General features: G+C 39.9%; 1 protein-coding gene across 1 annotated transcript in view; it reads left to right on the forward strand.

Moving 5' to 3' along the window:
* Positions 1-22543, forward strand: part of LOC100929018 (connector enhancer of kinase suppressor of ras 2) — a 274574-nt gene that overhangs the window by 117695 nt on the left and 134336 nt on the right. The gene's annotated exons all lie outside the window — the stretch shown is intronic.

Here is a 22543-nt window from a genome sequence, read left to right on the forward strand (position 1 = left end):
GTATCCCATCAGACATCACAGAAGCTCTCGGAACAGAAGAAGAACGTGCTGCGATTAATGTGTACACAAGATTATTCTGGCAATCGATTTAAGGATGAATTAGATGTGGGTTGGAGCAGAAGTATGAAAATTGATTCTTAGTCTTGGGCTCAGGTAATTCACTAAAGTTAAGATTTCTTTCTCAGGACTGACTATATGTGCCTAAAAATTCTCTATACACTTGTCCCTTTATATTCTTATTTGATTCCCTTTATTCACAATAGCTATAGTATTTTCATAATCTCCAACCTACTGCTAGCCTTTTTGTCACCAAAAATAAGGCTGCAAAATTGTCTTCACAAGGATGGAGTGAACTTTGCCCAGTTGGAATCTCTTTGTGAGATGAGTTCCTCATAGATCCCCATGAATAGAATGTGACTGAATGAATAGCTGTCTGGCAGTTCCAAAAGGTCCCTCCTGCTTGCAGAGGACCCGCTGTTCTCCGGGAGAAAAGGAAAATTTTATTGTTCCTGCCAATATATCAAGGCCTGGGTTGAGACCACCACTGTCCTGCCACCCCACCCCTGCCGCTTTCTAGGCCAAGCACTCCAGCCCTTGAAAGTCAGAAGCCCTTGCTGTAGAATAGGAGCCCTATTCAGCCCAAAGGCCAACTTATCATCAAGCCTTTGAATGAAAGTAGAGTTGTTCTCTCGTAGCACGCTTTAAAGCTCTCAATGTGCATCAGAACTCATGCCAGTGAGCCCTCTCCTGTTGGATTTTTCAGAACTACACATCTCACTTAGTGTTTGGAGTCCTGAAGTCAGGCCTTCCCCATCTCCCTTTAAAAATAGCCCATATTTTTCCCGTTTGTTTTGATTCTTTTTTCACATGACTAATGTGTAAATACGTTTAATATGATTGTATATGTCTAACCTCTATCCGATAATTTGCCACCTTGGAGAAAAGAGAGGAGAGGAAGAGAGGGAGAAAAAAATTGGAACTCAAAATCTTATAAAAGTGAATGTTGAAAACTCCATGTAGATAGAAAAAAATAAAATACTATTAAGTGAGGGGAAATTAAAAAATAAATAAGAGGCAAAAATAATATCCCCAAGTTAGTGACATCACTCCAGGAGAAACAAGGGAGAGAGCTGGCATTTCCAAAACACGACATGCTGCATTCCAAAGTAAAAGAGCAGTGTGGGGAATCGACAGTTGATTTGAGTCAATGAGATAATGCATTCTAGATGGGACTTTTAAGAAAATCTGTCACGTTTAGTCTTTTTTGGTCAATGAGAGTTTCCAAAGATGTTTTCAGTAGAAAGCTGCATTCTAGCTATGTTGTTTCCCTCTGATGCCCCTCATTCTTTGGCACTTCACAGTTGGATATTTGGAAAATTACTGTTTGCCTTATAGCCACAGTGAGAAATGTGTTGTAGGTAGCCAAAGCCAGAAATAGGATAACAAGAAAAACAGACCAAGTAAATAAATGTAGAGCATCTTGCTGGAAAGAGCTGCACATTGAACTGAGGAGCCATTGTTCATTGCTCAAAGATAGATTTGAAGTTGAAGAAGCTATGAAAACCAATCATCCCAGTTTGTGGCTAGCATTTTATGATGATTTAAGTATGGTACTAAGTTGTAAAACACTTTATCCCGTGTGACTTAAGAATCAGCAAAATGACAAGATTGTTTTGCAATTTTACTCCGTTTTATTGCCTACAGGAAATATATAGTCAGTCTTTTCCTTCACCTCCTCCCATCATTCATTTGAGAGTTCCAAACAGTCAATCAACAAGTGTTTGTTAAATGCCTACTGCACTCTAGATTCGGGACTAGGCTCTGGGTCTGTAAGTAGAACAAATTAGAGGATTACCATTTGGAAGGAGTTTCCCTGATGATGGGGAAACTGAAGAAGTACCTGTGTAAACAAGTAGACTAGGAATCAAGAGAAAACATGTGGCTGGCAGGTGCTGGGAGACGGCGGGGGCCACAAGTAGCAGGGGAAGGATTCAGGAAAGGTCTCAAATTTGGAACCAGAGGAAAGGAGAGAGTGCATTCCATGACTCATTAATGTAAAACTGTTTCAAGAATCTAAAGGAAAAGAAAAGCCACAGGTTTTAAGGGGAAATTAGGTTTAATAAAGCCTTCAAAAGTATCCCTAATGCTCCTTCAGAATCTCAACAATAATTTCCATCTACCTCCCCCTCTTCTCATTAAACTCCTTTTTCCCTCAAGCACCACTAAAACACTTTCTTATTAAATTATTTTTCTATTTCATCTAATTACTACTATTACCAGTCTTGTTTTCTATGCTTTTTCATTGGAAATGTACAGTTTCGGGCACATTATGAGTTGAATAGGTTTCCGTGGGCTGGCCTGGGAACCTAGCCACCATTTCTAACAGTATTTCTATGGGAAAACAGTTTCCAAATTCCAAACAATTAATGAGTACAGCAAGTACTTTGAGGTCCCTCTCCAAGAGCAAGACCAGCTGTATGTCTCCCTCATGGTTTGCCTTTTAAATGGACTCTCTCCGAGATCTATCAACACAGCCACAGCTAATCAAAGAGTCCTCTTCACTATGTGATTAGCAGATTGGAACCCATTACAGAATGTCTAGGCATGCTCCAAAGTACACGTGAGAAATGCAGCAGGAGCTTTTGGTGCATGCTCCTAAGGCTGGGTCTCATTAGCTAGACCCTTTCTTCTGTAAAAATGAACTTTGGCAGATGCAACTCACTTGTTATCATGCCTGTCACTTTATTATCTCCCTGGTACTTCCAGAACAGAAAAAAAATGATCTAGACAGATAGGAAAGAAAGAGAAAACAAATGGTCATGGAGACAGCAGCTTGGTTGAGCTTCAAGTGTAACACACGAGAAAGGTAGCCAAGTTCATGTGACTTGTTTGCTCTAAGCTTGATTCTCTAAGTCACTTAAACTTTGGTTCTAGTCACTGGCAAAATCACCATGAGGTTATAAGTATTCTGAAATAGTGTCGAGAAGTAGCATTGGATTCTTTCAGTGGATAATCAGATGGCATCCAAGGACAGTTTAGACAGTTGTAGAGAGGTTAGAGTCAGATTTAGGATGAAAGTCATCAGGTGGCCAGTAGGTGATAACTTGTTTAACCATAAAAACCCAGGAAATCAGTATGGGTGGACCGAGAATCAACAGAAGTGAAATCCGAGATCTGAGAAATTGTGAAATCATAAATTACTGCTACAAAATGCAGATCCCAGCAAGATTCCTTTTCTTTCATGCTTTCCATAGTTAGTGTCCAGTTTATAAATACAGAACTTCTATTTCCTCCACTGAATTATGAATACGTTCCATGTATTCAAACGAGTGCAATGATATACAAAGGTATTATTGCAGAAGAATCTTCAGGAAACAGTCATGTGCCTGGGACATACCAGCAATTGTCTCAGGAACTAGGGAACCAGAGACAGAAAGGAAAACGTCCCTTGCCCTCAGGAAGCCTATATCCTACTTTAAACAGGTCCAGGGCTTTTTAATTGATGGTTCAATAGAGTCAGAATTGTCTGTAGTAGATAGGGAACATTTTTACAATTAGAGTATTGGTTAGGTGTCTCAACTACAAAATCAGCTCCCAATTGAAATTGACCTAAGTGCCCCTAAAGGAAAAAGCCATCTCTTCAGAAACAAGGTTTCTGGAATATTTGGATTACGTCTGAAAGGTTAAGGAATAATGCTGGAACAGCAAGACACTTTCAGCGATCATAACAATAACAATAACTAGCATTTATATAGCACTTTACAATAGTATCTCATTGAATCCTCACAACAACCCTGGAGGTGCTGTTGTTATCGCCATTTTACACTCGAGGCAACTGAGGCAAAGAGAGGATAACTGACTTGCTTCAAGTCACCCTGCTAGTAAATGTCTGAGAAACCACATTTGAATTCCTGTCTTCTTGGCTCCAGGGTCAGCCTCCTATCCACTGCCCTACATGGCAGTGTAGACACGACATGGCATATACTTAGTGGGTCAAACCACTTCTACCACCTTGATCAAGACCTCCTTTTGTACCTCATCCGAAGCGGGGCACTCTGGACCCAATACCTAATACTTGAAACAGTATTTGTCACTCTGGATGGAAACAGTATGTAATACTTGAAAGCCCCAGGAACAGCAGAAATGCCTATCGCCACCATTAGCCCTGTTTCCGTCCTATCTTCCACGCCCCTCAGAGCCACAGTCCAGGGAAGCAGTCCCTGGTGTATCACAGCAACCTCTTCTAAGGTGCTATAGCCCCTGACCTCATCAGTATCTACCTCTGAAACCAAGAAGGGAAAGTTTTCTCCCCCCCCCCTGCCAGATTTCTTGACACTGTCAAAAACTTTAACATCAAAACCTTATATGATGATAAATGGTCTATAAGTCTTACCCTCCCCTTTTCTTCTTCTCTTTTAACACTTTTATTTCAGTTTTTCTGATGACTGCAGTTCTACCTCCTCAATGTGAAAAAAGTCATATTTTAAACAATGTTTCATTCTCTCTTGGTGTTAGATGCCACGTTAGCTCACAGTGCCCAGAGTGGTCCTAGAATGGATTCTGATCAATCTCTAGGTTTCCTGTGGACTTAAAGGGGCCAACAAAAACAGATGATATTTGAGCTTCAAACCAGAATTCCTTCTGGCCTTTTACTACATACAGACTCTGCACACAGATGCTCCTCCTGAGTAAACTGCTAAAAGCTCTGCTTTGTGCATTTCTAGTAATCACATGCTTCCTTCCGTTCAGTTGACTCTACTACAGATAAGGCAGGAGGTATAGATTCACTTTGTTTATAGCTACATGACCACAATTTTTTTTTTTTACCAAATTAACCATATTTCTTATACTGCCAGACAAAGTAGCAAGATCAGATGGAGGTGATATGAAGGATAAGGGAAGAAAAGAAGAGCCAGATTCTCTTCCTTCTCATTAGTCCTTGGGTGAGCATGGGGTTTGGAAAGGATTGGGAGCAGGGAGGCTAGTGGATGACTTAGGCCCAAGATATGCCCTCAGCTCCAACAGGAGCTGTTTGCTCTAAGTAACCTTAGGTCCTACCACCACAAAGTACCTTAGAGGCCAGAGTGCCAGCTCTCTGCTCGGGGAAATACTCTCTACTCTAATATATTAGCAAACTGTTAAGCACTATAGATAACCAGGTAAATCACTATATCTCTAGGTTTTCCCAGATGCGATGATTCACAAAGGGACTGGCAGCATTTCCCATTTGGCCACAAGGGACCCAATGTTGGCATGGGACCATAATATTTCCAGGAATACCTGAGGCCTCGTCAGGACGTAGTGTTGTACACTACAACTGTCTCAGGCTAACCAAGATGTCTGTTCTTATTAGAGCTGATCATTTTAGCCATTTGGGTAGTTACTTCACTCAAACCAGTTGAAGATGTAAATAACACGTTACTGATTTGTGCTGTGTGGGTTCTCTTCCCGCCCCGATTTGCTTAGGTTTTTTTTTCCTTCTCTTTCCATCTAAATGAAGGTAAATTTTAAGACCACACTGGTGATATTCAGGTTAGACAGGAAGTGTTGCAGTCAATGTGGCTTGTCTCCAGAGTGTGGTAGAAAAACACACCACCCATGTAGCAGAACGGTGAATACTCATTTGGCAGCCAAAGGTACAGGGGAGGCATGACAGCAGGGGGGACAAAGAGGCAACAGACAGACTGGCCTTTGGATGAGGAGAAGGCTATCTCAAAAAGGAAAAGGCCCAGCCAGGAGGAATTTGAGGTGAGCAAATAATTTCTAAAACATCAGTCATTACTCTGAGTCATGGCCAGTCTCTCTTTAACCTTTTTGTCCCCACTCTAGAGTTGATGATTTGGAGGGTGACCTTGTTTTTTGTGCTGGGGCTCTTGTAGCTCCCTCCAGATATGATGAGAGGAGCCTTTCAGTCTTGTTTCAGCATTCATGAAAGGGCACACTGTTAAGTTTGCAGCAGCCATGGAGTCATCGTTTTTCTTTTTAATGACTCAAAAACTCAGGCTTAATTCCCAACTAGAAATGCTTTCCATATTCTTGCATGAAATCCATGTCCAGAGGAGGATGGTCTTGACTTTGAGCAAAGCTCAAAACAGATAGATGCCCTTTGCTTATGTGAAATGGAGACTGTGCCTGCCATAGGAGAGAGTTAGTACAAGCAAGAGAGCAGTGACTCATTCCTCCATTACATTATCACTCTGTGGGTGTGGGTCTTGGTGTTCAGAGAAGTTGTGCTTGTCGGTATCGTACGGGGTTTGCTGACCCAGCAGAGCTGACAATATGTGCCCTTTAGCAGAAAAGGTTTTGTAGATGAATGGAATTCGAAGATACAAAGCTCTAAGTGGAGCTGCCAGAAGTCAACTTGACAAATGGTATGAAGTTTAATGGCACATGGGGAGAGAGCTGAAAAATGTGAAATGAAATAACTAAGGTGGGGTGGGGAACGCCGAGTTCATCTCTTTCTTCTGCCTTCACTAACAGAGGCCAAGCTACTGGCTGTGCTTTGCAACTTAAAAAAAGCACTACATTCACTACTCAGGAAACTTCAGGGCCCTCACGGCACCAAAGCAACCGAAACATGTGGCCAGCATCTTGCAAAATCTTGGCCCTTCGAATTCCATCTCAAGTATCCCACCCTGTCAGGCCTTTGCTTCAGCTTCACTGTTCCACATACTCTATACTCGGGTTCTCCTCAACTCCCTAAACCTTTAGGAACCCAGCTCCATATTGTATTTTTTTTACATTTAAATCAAACAATCCAATTTAAGATTTGTTATGGGTGGTAGAAAGTACTTGAAATATTTAATGACTTTGTGCCAAGAAAACTTACTATTCATGTCCGATCACCAAGTAAAACCCTGGAATGAGAAAGAGGGTCAGAGAGATGATGCCCTCGTAGCGATGCATGCCATGGATTTTGCCAACTGGATCAAATTACCACATTTTTGGCCATGAATGAGTTTGTTTCCAGACTAAGGCACCTTTTAAACTCAGAAGGTTCTAAGCACCTGTAAGACCATTTTCATTTGTCCGAGCTGTGGTAGGGCAGGTTCTCTCAAGAGTGGCAATATAGGCAAGGTATCACTCACTTCTATGTACCATGAGGGAATTGTCCTTGTCTAGAAAGAGATTTGGAAGATCATTCTTTGATCAGGCTCTTGATCTCAAGAGTCATTCCTGGCTCATGAATATGTGGTCCTAGTGGAATCTTGTAGCCCCTATCCAAGGAGTGATTTTTAAAATGTTGTTTCTGGACTCTCCAGATTTTCTCATGCCTCACTAGTAGGCAGTGATATACTGCAGGGATATACTACTCACTAGTAGGAGTGATATACATGATTTTGTTCAAAATTGTCTACTTCTTTGGCCCCAAAGCCACGATGGATTGTCAAGGGATGCAGATGGTGAAAAATGATGAAATGTGCACAGTAAATGATGCCCAGAACTGATCGTGCTCTTCTGGATGGGATCTGACCAGGGCAGCATACAATATAAGCATCATTTCCCATTTTCTGACTTCTGGGCTTCTCTTGGATAAACCAAAAGATTTCTTGGAACAGGGTCCCAATCATTACACCTACTCTAAGATGGAGGAATGCACTCATCATTGTGAGGTGTTCACTTTAGGCCCTAAGTTAAAATCCTAACTCTGATATTTATTCTTTCATTGGGCAACTCTCCTGCGTTCTCTCAGTTGGACTTTCTTCCTCCACAAAATGAGAAGGGTGAATTAGATGACCTCTCTAGTTCCATCCATCTTGGGAATCTATGGCACTGCCTAGGAAATTGGTGAACTCTGATATTAGAGCTTCCCTTTATTAGCGATAGTTTGAACCATAGAGCTAAGGCTCAATGAAATTGCAAGAAACAATTCTAATTAGAACCTAGTCTTTGTCTTCCTTTCTCTTAATGACAAGGAGGAGGAAAAACCTCAAGAGGGAAAGTATCAAAGAAATGAAATTTGTAGATGAATATATTTGCTGTGAATGCAATTACCCTTAGAGTTTCTGTGAAGCTTGTTAGTGTAGCCATAAATTGCTGGAAACATGAACTCTTCTAATGAAAATGTTTCCACAGAAAATTGCTACAAAGATATGTCCACTTTTTAAGGCCCAAGTCACCAGTAGAATATATAGAATCCATTTGAAGATACTGTGGGTAATGTCATATAGTATAGCATAAGGGTTTTTTTTTCCTTTAAACTTACTTGATTTGCTCTTGTTTGAGAAATTTTTGTCTCATCTCAAAAGCATCAGCTCGGGAAGCTTTACCTTTCCAGAGGGGAAAATTCAGTCCCAGACAATTATGGGCTTTTCTGGAATTTGCTACCTAATATTAGATTAATTTTTCTTTCATCATTAGGTGACTATATATTGATTTTGCTCCATCTCTCTGAAGGAAATTTTATTTGAAATTTGTTTGGAATTTAGCAGTATTCAATTTTGGGGAAGTACTTTTTTCTTTCACGGGAATCCATATCATACTAATGACAAACTGAATCCTGTAATACTTGCTTTAACAAATTTCCCAAACACTTATTGATGGACCTGTTATGTGCGGATACAATGGTAGGCCTAGAGAATTGGGAAAATGGTAGTCTCTACCCTCAAGGAGTTTACAGCCTAGTGAAAGTGCCAGGAGAATGCAACATGCACACACATAAGAATAAGGCAAGGTAGAGTGTGATGAAGGCAAAAGAGAGGTCTCCACTAAATACTTGGGCGATGTAAAGTGAGCTTTCATTTTGGGGGAGGGAACAATTGTGCATCAGCGAGCCAAACAGTATACCTAGATTGCACAGATATTATACTATATGCCTTTCAAAACACTTTCTTAGCTCTCTCTCTCTCTCTCTCTCTCTCTCTCTCTCTCTCTCTCTCAAGCTTCACAGAAACCTGTGAGTGGGCAGAGCAAGTGTTATCTCCATTTTACTCATAAGAAAACTGAGTCACTAAAGTTGTCATTTTTCCCAAGATCATCCAGATAGAAGCCAATGGAGGGAAGGTATAGAACTAAGCTAGAGTCTGAAGGCAGAGAGGAGAAAACAAAGGTTTCCTACCCCCGGGGACAAGGGGCACCCTTTGCTGATGAAAACAAAAGGAGGAGAAACCAAAGGTTCTACGGCTCCCATCATAGGGAGGGGGGAAAGGCTGCCATACCTAGAACAATACAAGCATACCAGTTCTCTTTTCAGAAAAATGAAATTCTTTGTAGCCCTCTCTCCTCTGACTGAGCTGCCTCTCTGAGATTCATTCATTCATTGTGTTTATTTAACACCTACTGTAGGCAAGGCATTATGCTAGGCACTGAAGATACAGAGAGAAAATGAACAATATTGAGCCTTGAGTAGACAACTTCAGTTTTAGACAAGAATCGAATGGATTTTTTCAGGTCACCTAGTTAGAAGGAAGTGGCACATAGATAGTGACGCTGCTTTCACAAAATAGGTTTCGAGTATCCTTGTTGAATCTTAGTCTGAGTCAAATTCAAACTGCCTAAGCTGAAGCTTAGGCTTCAGAACAAACAAACAAACAAACACAGAGACAAACCCTGATTTTCACTTGCCTAAACAGAAAACAAGAAACAAAGTGGGCCAAATACTACTACTGCCTAGAACTTTGGGGCCCAAATTCCAGTGGGTCTGCCCGAGGGAAAGGGGAGTATTTCCAGTGATGCTTACAGGAAGCAGGGAGTGACTGGCCAAGGGATTCTTAGAGAGCTGTGCTCCCATTCTGGGCTCAAGCTCAAGAACCAGGATGAGAGAGGGCCAAACAATGTACTTGTGTAAGGATGGCTTCTCTGGCCCACGGTCTGAACCCTAGGCTGGTCATCTCCAACAAAGTGCAAATCCACAGCCCATAGTCATTGGGAATGGGATCTCAAAATGAAAAGGACTACAAAGGTTCTTTAAACCAAGCCCCATTTGACAGTTGATGGTATTTAGGCCCAGCAAGTTAAAAAAGAATTTACACGAGATCACTGGCTTAGCAAGCAGTAGAGCCAAACTCAAACCTAGGTTAATTTGACTGCATGAGGTCAAAGTTCTTTACATAGCATTGGGAAGACTGGGGATGGCCACATACTTAAGTGCTCTAAAGAGCCTGCCATATGATGTGATCTCAGAAGGGATGCTATTCCCACGTACACACATACTCCCACGTACACACATACTCCCACCCCCACTTCAGTATTTTTAATGAGGAGTAGAGACTTGATGCCCTCAGGGAAATGTATAGTTTGGAATGGAAATCTCTCTGGGAAAAGTTTTCATAAAAAAGGGCAACTGAAGTTTAGCTAAGAAGCTGCTCAGAGAATGCAGCGTGGCACTTAGAATCACGAAGGTCTGAGTTTGAATCCTGCCTTTGATACCTATTATCCCACTTTGAGCAGTTGCTTAACCTTTGTCAACCTCAGTTTCTTCATCTGTAAAATGGAAATCGTAATACCTACTTCCCAGGGTTGTTGAGAGGATCAAATAAGATGACACGTTTACATGCCGTGTAAACCTTAAAATACTATATACATTCTAGGTATTATTAAGGATCAACTTCACCTGTGTCCCAATTTGCTGTGGGCCAGCTCTGCTAGACTATTGGCAATGAACAACCGAAATAAGTGTCCTCGATGGAGCAGAATAGATTGACTTAAACATCATGTTGGAATGACACTTACCCTCTGCGACAGCTATTTTGGAAAGTACAGTGCTGTTGTCCAGAAGCTTATGTAGCAGTTGCCTTACTGCTGGAATCTGTGTTTGTTTTTTGTTGTTGTTTAGCCAGCGTGGAGATACAGCATGAATGCCCCATTCCTACATGGGAGCATATTCCTCCATGCTCCAGCTGCATGGAGTAACACTGTACTATGTATATCTTGATAGCTGTGATCTCTTTCATTTGGTTTAGTCCAATGCAAGAAGTGACCAAAAACTTCCCACTCATCTCCCCAGTCTGGCTTCCTGAAAGTTCTCCTTCTCCCTGATTTATCTCCTCTGTTCCCTTCTAGACAGGTAAACCCCTATAGAGAGCAAGGAGGGATGACAGGGAGAGAGCCACAAGTATGGAGTGGAATTTGGACAATTTAGGATAGGGTTTTTTGATTCATTTCAAAGAGATAGTTCATGATGACTTGTTGTTAGTTGATAATATTTAATAATTCCCCAAAAGCAAGAAAGGGCAAAATGAGTTTGGGAAAATGTGAGTCTAGCATTTCTGAAGGGCTGTAGCGTGATGTGGTGTAAATTGTGGTGTAAAAAAGTTATCTGGAAGCCAGGCTGTAGCGATCCTTCAAGGCCATACTAAGGAAGGTTTCATTTAAATCAAAAGGCAATGAAGAATCGATGAATGTTTTTGAGCAGACTAGAGACACAAGTAAAGCTGAGTTTTGAGGAAACTTACTTCATGTTGTATAGTATGGATGATATGGGAAGCACTCGAAACTGGGAGACCTTTTAGAAGAGTATCACAATAATCTAGGGAGAAGTAGTGAGGGCTCAAATGAGAATGAAGGAAAAAGGTATGAAAAGGGAGGCTGATGTGAAAAATATTGTGCAGCTAGACTGGGTAGGACTTGGAGACTGAGGATGAGGAGACCAGGGAGCAGGAAAAATTAAAAAGACACTTAAGAATTTTTAGACTAAGAACTCAAAAAATCAGGCAGAACAGGCTGCGGGAGTACAGGGAGGGACAAGATGTTCTCTAACATCTTTTCTTGCTCTAAGATTCTATAATTACATGGTGAGTTTCACTGAAGATATACTCACCCCAGGATGCTGGTAATACAGGTGTATATGTCTAATAAGCAGTGGGATATTTGGAGCTCCGATTAAGGAGAGAGGTCTGATTTGCAAACATAAACTTGCAAGTCACCCACAGTAAACAACAGTTGACTCTGTAGGTATAGATTAGATCTCCCAAGAGAGATCTTGCTAAAATTGTTTCTTCCTAATGCCAGCTAAATCTTTTGTACTTAAGTAATAAGGAGTTTAGATTGCGGAAAGGGGAAATTTTGTAGCATGAGCTAGGCTTGGGTGGAGTACCCATTGTGGGCCTTTAAGTAGCACCAGGGCTCTGGATGCCTGAGTTGAAAGAGGGGACACAAGGATGCAGAAAAGAAAATGGCAGAATACGAGAGAGAAACTTGAACGGCCTTGCAAATTTCCTAGAGGCCATGTTAGTGGCAGCTGGCGAAAGTTTCTGACATGGTACCAAAAGTCATCTCAAGGCCATGCTCTGTCACAAGATACTCCTTTATACAATACAGAAAGAGATTGTAGGATTACTTCTGAATAAAGGAGGATAGTTTCATTCCCGTTTTCTAAAGGAATACTACAAGCTACTAGCTTTAATATTTTTCTTACTTTTTAATCTCTTTTACTACAGGAAAATTTCTAAGAAAGGAAGGTCTTTACATTCATGTATTGTTGAAACTGTACATGCACAAAGTGAAAACTTGTTTACCTGAAACTCGTCTTAGTGAAACAATACTCTTCCACATATACACAATTGTCATTTTCTAGGTATAGGAAGCTCCTGGTTTGTAGGTTAGAGTCTTAGAGAATTGCTTGTAACATGGAAAAGCTAATTGATTTGCTCAGAGTCACACATAGCCTGTATTTGTCAGAGGTAGGACTCAGACTCAGCTTGTTTATCCCTCCCACTCCTGACTCTCAGAGGAGCTCTCCATGCTCTATGTCCGGACCAAAGTTCCGAAAAACAGCATGTTGGATTTTGGGGTGTGTGTGTGTGTGTGTGTGTGTGTATCACAACAGAGTGACTGTCTGATTCAGTTATCCTATGTAGTCTTTAAATTCAAGTGCTTCCAGTATTATGCATTTGGATATTTATGAAAGATCTTATTGACTAGCCCAGTGTAAATTAAGAGTTACTTTAATTTAAAATTGTTCAAGCACTAACCAACAAAATGTAGAGTAAGCACCCCCCCCCTTTAACCTTGTGCTGAATAGATGCTGTGATGATCGAGAAGAGTTGTCCCTCAAAGGGAGTTGAGTATGTAACATAGTGAAAAGAATACTGAAGTCAGATAATCTGCATGCTAGTCACAGTTTGGGACTCTAGTTTCTAGACTGCTCCTCTCTCCCATGAACTAGTTGCGTGACCTAAGGAAAATCATTTAATCTTTCTGTGCTTCCATTTTCTCACCTATAAAATTAAATCATTTTCCTTGTTTCCTCACAACCTCTTCTTTCCTCAACCCCATGCCATTAGGCTTCTACTCTACTACATCCAGTACACTTTTCTTCCTCCTACACGGTTTTACTTTCTGTCATTTAACCACCCCCTGAATTCTCAGGCTTCTTCTCAGGCTGTTCAGTGTGCCTGGATCATGCCTTTGCTTTGCTTTTCAGGTTGAGTCCCTTCCTTTCCTTTGAAGCTAGATTCAATCATATTCTCCTCCAGAAAACCTCAAGATCCCTTCTCCCACCATCGATGATGACCTCTCCCCTCAGACAAGTTCTATTGGAACTCATGGACAATATAGTTTATCTGAACCTTGTCCTTCCTTAACATCGAACATTGAAGACAGTGCTAGAATTATAGTTATTTAGTCTTAGCAAGACATTTGGCAAACTCTTTTGTTGTTCTTCTGGAAAAGAGGAGAGGTGGGGTCTAAATAAAAAGTTCCTTTAGATAAATTTAGACCAGGACACACCCAAAGAGAGTTCTTGATGTTTCCATGACAGCTTGGAAGGTTTCTCAGAGTCCTCAACGACTGTTCGGTTTTTAATATTTTCCACTGACTTAAATGAAAGGATGACTTTCACCTTGAAGATGACATAGTGTCCCCCAAATAAAGACTAACCACCTCACTGCTGTCAAAATCAGCATTCCAAAAACTCCTAATGGACTAAAGGCGGGTGGCAGAGCAATAGATACGAGTACTGAGGCTGCAATAAGGAAGATGAATTAAAATCCAAACTCCAACACCTTCTTGCTGTATGAGCCCAGATAATTCACTTAATTTCTGTGTGTCTCTATTTCTTCAGCTGTAAAATAGGAATAATTGTGCCCGCTTGAAAGGCTTATGTGAGGATCAAATGAGATATCCGTAGAAAAAAATAGCAGTTTCTGGTACAGTGTAGGCCTTCATATATCGTTCCCTTTCTTTACCCTTAAAATATTGGACATAAACTAAGAAGTGAAATTATATATATATATATATATATATATATATATATATATATATATATATATATATTATCAATATATATGTATATATATATACATATATATAAATATAAAGTTGGGTAAAACAAAATTCAACTCCATTTCACAAGCTCAAGCTGAGGGAGGCATGGCTCCACTGTGGTTTATCAGGAATAATTTGAAAGGTTTTAGTGTGCTGCAAATTCAGTAGGTATGAGCAGGATGATGTAGCAGTCAAAAAGGTAAATGCCATGTTGGACTACACTGACAGGTATTCAGTTCTGAGAGTGAGAAGTGATAGCCCCACTGAGCTCTACCCCAGTCAGACAGTTCCACATGAGCATATCAGGACCACATTTGGGAACTGACAGAGGTAAGGGTGGGGTGTCCAGATCACAACAACATCTGTCTTAACAGTGAAGATCCTTGAGATAATGTCTCAGGAACCTCAGCTAAAGGAAATTCTCAAGGGCTAGTTAAGTTAGCCTTGAGAAGAAAAGACCTGTCGGTCCTACACATATTTAGAGAGCCACAGGGAAGAACTAGCTACACTACATCAAAGCTGCAAGAAGTCAATGGGGTGGGAGTGTATATGCACCTGGATAGCTATGGACATATATTCACATTTAATAGATATTTTGATATCTCCAAAAGTGGCGTGGTCTACTTTGAGTGTTTGTAAGCTCCATCTTGCTGAGAGCATTCCAAAAAGACTTGCTGGCCACTTATCAACAAGGATCCTTCTTGGGCTCCTACAATTTAGAGGATCTGAGCTTGGGAAGGACCTCTGTTGTCAAAATATGGAACTTGAGATCCACCCACTTAACAATGGAGCCCTGTTGTCAGAATTTTGGCAGAACGGTGCCAAGATGAAGTGATATTTTTAGGAGGATGAGTCTGGTAGAGGATTTATTGGATTGTGAATACAAAGAGGCTAGAGGCAGGATGAAGAGTAAGGAGACAACAGTTGGAGGACACTGTAAAATATAAATCTCCATTTCTTTTCAAGACACTTTGATTTCACATCCTCAATTGATAGAGAATGTTTCTCTGTAGTTTAAAATATCAAAACTTTGTGCAAGCATATGGTAGTTTTAATTTTTTTTTCAAAATTAAATGTTCTTTTGCTGGCAGCATTAGGGAAAAAAAGAACTTTTATATCATATACATTGTTTATTTCACTAGACGTGATGGCCAATTTAAAAATTTCCAAATACTACAGCTTTTGAACAATTTTGTTCAAATATTAAATGTTAGCAGATTGATGAATAGTTGTACAGTGAAGAAACCTTCAGTAGTAAGGGTTTGCATTGTTTTTACAGAGGCACCTTTTTGTTGCCGTTCAGTTGTTTTAGGTCACGTCCAACTTTTTGTGACCCCATTTGGGGTTTTCTTAACAAAGATACCGGAGTGCTTTGCCATTTGATTCTCCTTTCATTGGTAAGGAAACTGAGTTAAACAGGGTTAAGGGACTTGCCTGGGATCACACAGCTTCTAAGTGTCTCAGGTCCAATTTGAACTCAGGAGAATCAGCCAGCCTTGTACCAGGCCCAGTGTTCTGTCTTGGCTGCCCTACAAGTACTTTGACTGAATTCTTTAGATGAGCCATGGTTCTTTTACATGTGGGAATATTGTAAAATAATAGACTCAAGATAAAGCAGTGTCAAAGATGGCATATTACCTAGATATTCCCTTTTCCTGGTTAATGTAATATGCTCAATTCATAGCAAGTGCATAAAATTGTTTCATTTTTCAACATGACTTGAATGGTGTTTAAGAAATTCCCCTTTAATCTCAGACATGACACTTCTAAGATGTCATTGTTAGTGGAGGGAATGAGCATTTAGTAAGTGCTTCTTATATGCCAGCCAGAATGCTAAATTCCGGGAATGCAAAATAAAAAATGAAAAAGCAGTCCCTCCTGTCAAGGAGCTCCCAGTCTGAAAGGGAAGACAAGATGTACACAACTACCTACAAACAAGCTATATCTAGGATAAATCAGGGATCACTTCTGTGGGAAGATGCAGAGATCAAGAAGAAGAGGCAAGGCTTCTGGCAGGAAGTGAGATTTTAATGGAGCCTTATGGGAAGCCAGAGGGCAAAAGTGAGAACTGAAAGTGTCTCAGGTGTGGAAAATGAAAGGTGAGATTGGATTTATTGGATGTGATAGAGTGGAAACCAAATTACATGCCTGGATCTGGGAGATGGAATGGCACCATGTGTGAGGAACAGCAAGAAGGGCAGTGTCACCAGATCATAGAACTTGTGGAGAGGAGTAAGATGTAAGAGGGCTGGAAAGGTGGGAAGAAGCTGGATTATGAAAGGCTTTGGAAAGGTGGGAAGAAGCTGGATTATGAAAAGCTTTACAAAGCAAGCAAGATTCTATGTTTGATCCTGAATGCTAGACGCTTTTTACAAAATCACATGTGAATGAAAGCTCACAACTGATTATTCTGAGAATCATTAGGGAATCTTAAGTCTTAAGGAGTTGTGTTATCATTATTTAAATGGATTTGCCAAATAATTGTCTGTGGATGGCACCATTAGATACTACTAATGTGAATAAGTGACAGCCCCTACTGTGTATTAGCTAATGCTCTGAGATATACCAACAACACTTAAGATAGGTTGGGAGACATGTAGAGGCAAGAGTGCTTGAAGGGAAATATGAAATAAATATCAAATGACTGGCTTGTAGAAGTCTTTAAAAGCTAGCCTAAAGAGTTGGTAACTTATTCTGTTGGCACATTCTCACGGAACCCCTGAAGGTTCTTGAATACCATTTAGGATTCGATCACACCTGTACCTTAGGGAGATCCATGATGACCTGAAGAGAGGAGAGATTATATGCCAAGGAACAAATTGGGGAGCTATTACACTTATCCAAGTTATGAGGACAAGGACTGGGACAAAAATGGCACAGATGTGAGAAATTATATGATTGAGGATTTATATGGCTTAGCAACTGATTGAATGTAAGAGGTAAGGGAAAACAAAAGTGGAAAAGGAGTCCAAAGGTTGGGATTTAAGTAGTGGTGGGAAAGGTGACAAATTCTCTTTTGGATATATTGAATGGAAATGTCCAGCCAGGAGCTGGTGTAGATAGATAGATAGATAGATAGTAAGACTGAGTCACAGGAAAGAAATTGGGGCTTGAAGTAAGCATTTTGTAAATAAGCCATCTACAGCAAAGATAAAGTGAAGAGAAAAGATGAGATTATCAAGGGAAAGTAAACAGAGAAAAGGTACATTGACAAAATCTTGATGAATTTTAAACACTTAGGAGGCAGGGAAAGGATGATAAAATGGTGAAGGAAATTAAGCAGGAGCCATGAGTATTACAAGCAGAGCACTCAAGTGCCCATTTTAGAGGTGATCAGTAAAGGGAGCTGGGGTTTTAGACTGGGAAGATTCAAGATTTTACTTCTATTGAAAAAGAAAAGACCTTCTGGCTCATTCTGCTATGCCCTCAAGCCTCAGCCTTTAGAGTTTTGCTTCACCATTGATTTCACAGCAAGGCTTTTTCATAAGTGAATAGGAGTATGGATTGTATCAATTATTCACAAAGAAAAAATGTATTCATTGTGTGTATAAGCCTGCTGTGAATCTATAGGTCAAATGGATGCCACCTTTACAACTAGAGATCTCAATATTGGTACATTTGATTCTCCTTTCAACAGCAGAGAGCATCTTGTCTCTTCCTTTACCTATAACTTCATCAGCTTCAAGATCTTCTACATCCCCTAAGACCTCCTATTCTAAAAACAGTTTCTTTTCTTTCTTTCTCTGACTTCCATTTCAACCCCACATTTAACTTTCTTCAGCAGACATGCCCACTGTGTCAGAGTACATTACATCCTGAAATATCTAAGAGCCTACATTTCCCTATAACAAAGCCCAATTCTGACTTGGGGTGGATAGGAACAATGAGGAAGACATTTTGTGGTTCAGTGGTTTCACAGTCATGTCCGACTCTTGGCGACCCCAATTGGGGTTTTCTTGGCAAAGATACTGGAGTGATTTGCCATTTCCTTCTCCAGAGGGAAACATAAAGATCCTTTTATCTAAGTGTGCAAACTGAGATAATGAGAAATCATTAAAAGGGTTGTTAGTTTAAAAGGGAAAAAAAGACATTTTTGATGAATGTCAATCAGTGAGTCTGTAATCAATCATTCATTGATGCCTGTTTTCTGCCTAATCAACTCCTGACTCTCTCACTTCTATCTAATCTTTTGTCAAGTCCCATCAATTCTACCATCACAGCATCTCTTCTATAAACTTCTATGTCTTCTGTGACACTGCTACTACCCTGGTGCAGGCCCTTGTCTGCTCAGGCCTGAACTATTGCAATCTCCTTCTGATAGGTTTTCCAGCTTCCGGTCTCCCCGTCTCCCTTAATGCTAGGGATTTTCTTTGTTGATCATCTCCAATTTTCCTGTATATATCTTCCTTGTATATAGTTATATGTTTCTTCTCCATTAGTCTATGAGTTGATTAAGAATGGGGCATTTTAAATTTTTTTTTTGCCTTTCTTTGTTCCCAGGAAATTGGAAATAAAGGACTAGATATTAAGGTATCCATTGTGCTGTTAAGATGAAAAATACAAGAGTTTGAGTTAGGAGAAATGAATGGGATCATTAGAATCCTTCCATAGGACTTTATGGAAGGATTCAGCATTGAAGGAGAGGAAGAATTGGTTATGGAAGAAAAGATAGAAGCAGGAAGTAGACCATCTGATCCTAACTAGAAGGTACTTATTGGTGTGAATAACGTGACAAATATTTGGACAGGAAGGCCATGCCAGTTTACCAAGAGTTCTAAGTGTCAGCCTGAAGACATTTTGAAATTGTTCCTGTGGGGGACAACTAGGTGGCACAGTGGATAGAGCACCAGCCCTGAAGTCAGGCGGACCTGAGTTCAAATCTGGTCTCAGACACTTAACACTTCTTAGCTGTGTGACCCAGGGCAAGTCACTTAATGTCAATTGTCTCAGCAAAAACAAACAAAAAATTGATCTTGTGTTTTACAGTTTGTATCTTCTCCTTGGAATTCTCCCATCTTGGTCCTTACAATGGTGTTGAACAGAGAATCAAATTTAAATAGAAACAGATCCCTGTGAGTTCATATTAATTTACAAGATGATATATTGTATTATGTTTTCATTTATCTCGTTAAACATGTTTTTATTCCATTTTAATTTGGTTTGGGGTACTTTGAATCTGTGGGACCAAGTTTGACACATCTGATCTTGAGTATAAAGATAGGGGGACAGTTGGTCAAAGATCAACAAATGAGCTCCTATATTATAGACACTGAACCATATTTGTGGAGAATTGATCACCAGGAGTTGTCAATGCATTAAGCCCTTTACCTACAAGCCATGAAGTCTTTAAAGAACAGCCAAACAAAAAATGTTTATTGATACTACCGTGCAAAGAGAGTTTACAGGCCTGGTTCTGAGAGCTCACATCTAAAGATGACCAAATACATAAGACTCCAGAAATTATATAGTTGAGCATTCTTTTTTTATTTGCAATATTTAAACTTCAACCTGAGAAAACTCCCTTCCTGATCACAGTATTTTCCCCTGCCCGTTTATATCTAAATAATACTTATATGTGTATCCATTCCTTTTTTTACAGCTTTTTATTTACAAGATATATACATGGGTAATTTTTCAGCATTGATAATTGCAAAACCCTGTGTTCCAATTTTTCCCCTCCTTCTCCCCACTCCCTCCCCCATATGGCAGGTTGACCAATACATGTTAAATATGTTAAAACATAAGTTAAATACAATATATGTATACATGTCCATAATTATTTTGCTGTACAAAAAGTTATTTGCTGTACAAAAAGAATTGGACTTTGAAATAGTGTACAATTAACCTGTGAAGGAAATCAAAAAAGCAGGCGGACAAAAATAGAGGGATTGGGAATTCTGTGAAGTGGTTCTTAGTCATCTCCCAGAGTTCTTTTGCTGGGTGTAGCTGATTCAATTCATTACTGCTCTATTGGAACTGATTTGGTTCATCTCATTGTTGAAGAGAGCCACGTCCATCAGAACTGATCATCATATAGTCTTGTTGTTGAAGTATCTCATGATCTCCTGGTCCTGATCATTTCACTCAGCAATCAGTTCATGTAAGGCTCTCCAGGCCTTTCTGAAATCCTCCTGCTTATCCATTCCTTTTTGAAAGAAGACTAAGGACATTTTGATTTGGAGCATAGCTTTGGAAGATCCAGATTACCAATCTAAGAAAACTGCTAGCTCCTTTCCGACTGATCTCAAATTGATTGATTTATTGATTACTAACCGTTCAAGCAGAAAGTGGATGGAAAATTGTCAAGGGATCCTCAGTCAAATATCTGTGATTTAGTCACCATTCTCAGGACTGCTACTGTCCTCATCAAATACTAAAAATGGAATAATAATATTTTGTGAATTGTTCTAGTCCACAGAACTCTGTTTTAAGGCAATTCACTAAAATTATTTTTAAAAGCCATCCGCCTTTTGAGTCACGCCATCTACAATGAATTTCTTAATCAGAACCATACATTAGAAAGGAAAATGTTTTTATTTTTCTTATTGCTCTGTGATTATTGTTGTCCTATCTTTGTGCTTTGAAGAAACTTAAAAGCATTTAGAATGAACTGAAAATGTTTGCCATTTGCAGAAGTAACAAGTAACAAGGGGTCTCCACCCACTCCCCTATGCACCCTGGAGAAAAAAAAAGTCTATTTTTAGCTGTTCCATAATAAATTTGATAGGTTAAATACAAATTAATTTAGATAAGTTGAGCCACAACTGCCTTACTTTTCTCTAGAATAAGTCTAGTGTAGAAAGCTAAATATTGAAAAAATACACAGAAGAGAGCAGAGGAAAGTACAGAAATGGACCTGGACAAGGAGGGCAGTGTTGGGGTGTACTTAAGCAAGCTATACATAACAGAGAGTCATGGTTTCACAAATAATCCTCTTTTTATTCTTTGTTCATTGAAACGTTCGTTCTTGTTTATTAAGTTCATATAAAAGAGAAAATATAAAAGAAATCGTTCAGGATAAAAGACAAATGAGGCAGTGTAATGTTGAAAATGGGGAACTGACTTCAGGGTCAGGAAGCTCTTGTGCTCAAGTCTGATCTCCATGCCCTAGAGTCACTTAACTTCTCAGTTTCCCAGACAGCTCTCTAACCCTAATTCCAAAACACTATCCCGTATTAATAGAGGGAGGGTCTCAACCAAGAGTTCCCTATATCAATGAAATCAAAAGTCTGGTGCAAAAAAAAAATCCAAAACAAAAACTATCCATTGCTATCTTTTCAGAACATGTCGATAGCCCCCATGCAACAAAATACTCTAAGGTTTCATGTTTCGGTGGCTTCATCCATACAGGATCTTCTGAAGATGTAGCTCACCATTCCTCCATACCTTAGCAGACAATTAAATGAGTGATCAAAGAAGCTCATCACCTATCTCAGCAACCCCATTTCCCCCCAGTAAACAAGCACTTGTTTTGTCTCCTTCCCAACCTCCCCCCACCACATCAAACGATAAAAAGGACTACAACAAAGAAATCCCTCATAACAAATATGCAGAGAAATCCAAAACAAATTCTCACACTGGTCACCTGCAAATATATATGTTTCATTGTGGATTCAAAAGTCTTGCATCTCTCTGGAAAGAGGTGGATAAATGTTCTTCATCTTTGGTCTTCTGTAATTGTGGTTTCTCATTGGATCCATCAGAATTCCCAAGTCTTTCAAAGTTGTTTTTCTTTATGATGTTGTTATCATTGTATAAATTGTTCACCTAGCTCTGCTCTCTTCACTCTGCAGCAGCAGTTCAGGGAGGTCTTCCCAGACTCCTTTACAACTGTCCATTTTGTCATTTCTTTGAGTGCAGTAATATTCCATTACATTAATATACCATAATTTGCCATTTCCCAATAGGTGAAGCACCTCTTAGTTTCTAGTTCTTTGCTCTTATGAAAAGAGTAGGTATATACTGTCCCCTAGCATCTCAGTCCTTACAGAGAGTATATTCATTCTTAAAGTGGTGGTTACAAAAAGTGGATGGCCTTGCTTTCAGAACATGGTGTCTTGGCTGCCAGGTGGATTCGTTGCTGAGCTGCTCAAGCAGGTTCTTCATTCCTCAGGGCTGATAGCTCCACTGAAACTACTAGCAGAGTCTGCTACTGACTGGTAGTTGTACCTCTGATGGTTCCTCCAACCTTTCAAAGCTCATAGGGTGATCAGCTCATCTATTCTGCCTCTGTATACGAATTCACTTACGATCAAGAGACAATGAAATGACAGATGAATGTCTTATGTGCTTGTTGCCACACGTGAGATGTTTCAGGTCTGTAAATTTACAGTAAAGA

The sequence above is a fragment of the Sarcophilus harrisii genome, chromosome X, assembly GCF_902635505.1.
Source record: "Sarcophilus harrisii chromosome X, mSarHar1.11, whole genome shotgun sequence".
Lineage (NCBI taxonomy): Eukaryota > Metazoa > Chordata > Mammalia > Dasyuromorphia > Dasyuridae > Sarcophilus > Sarcophilus harrisii.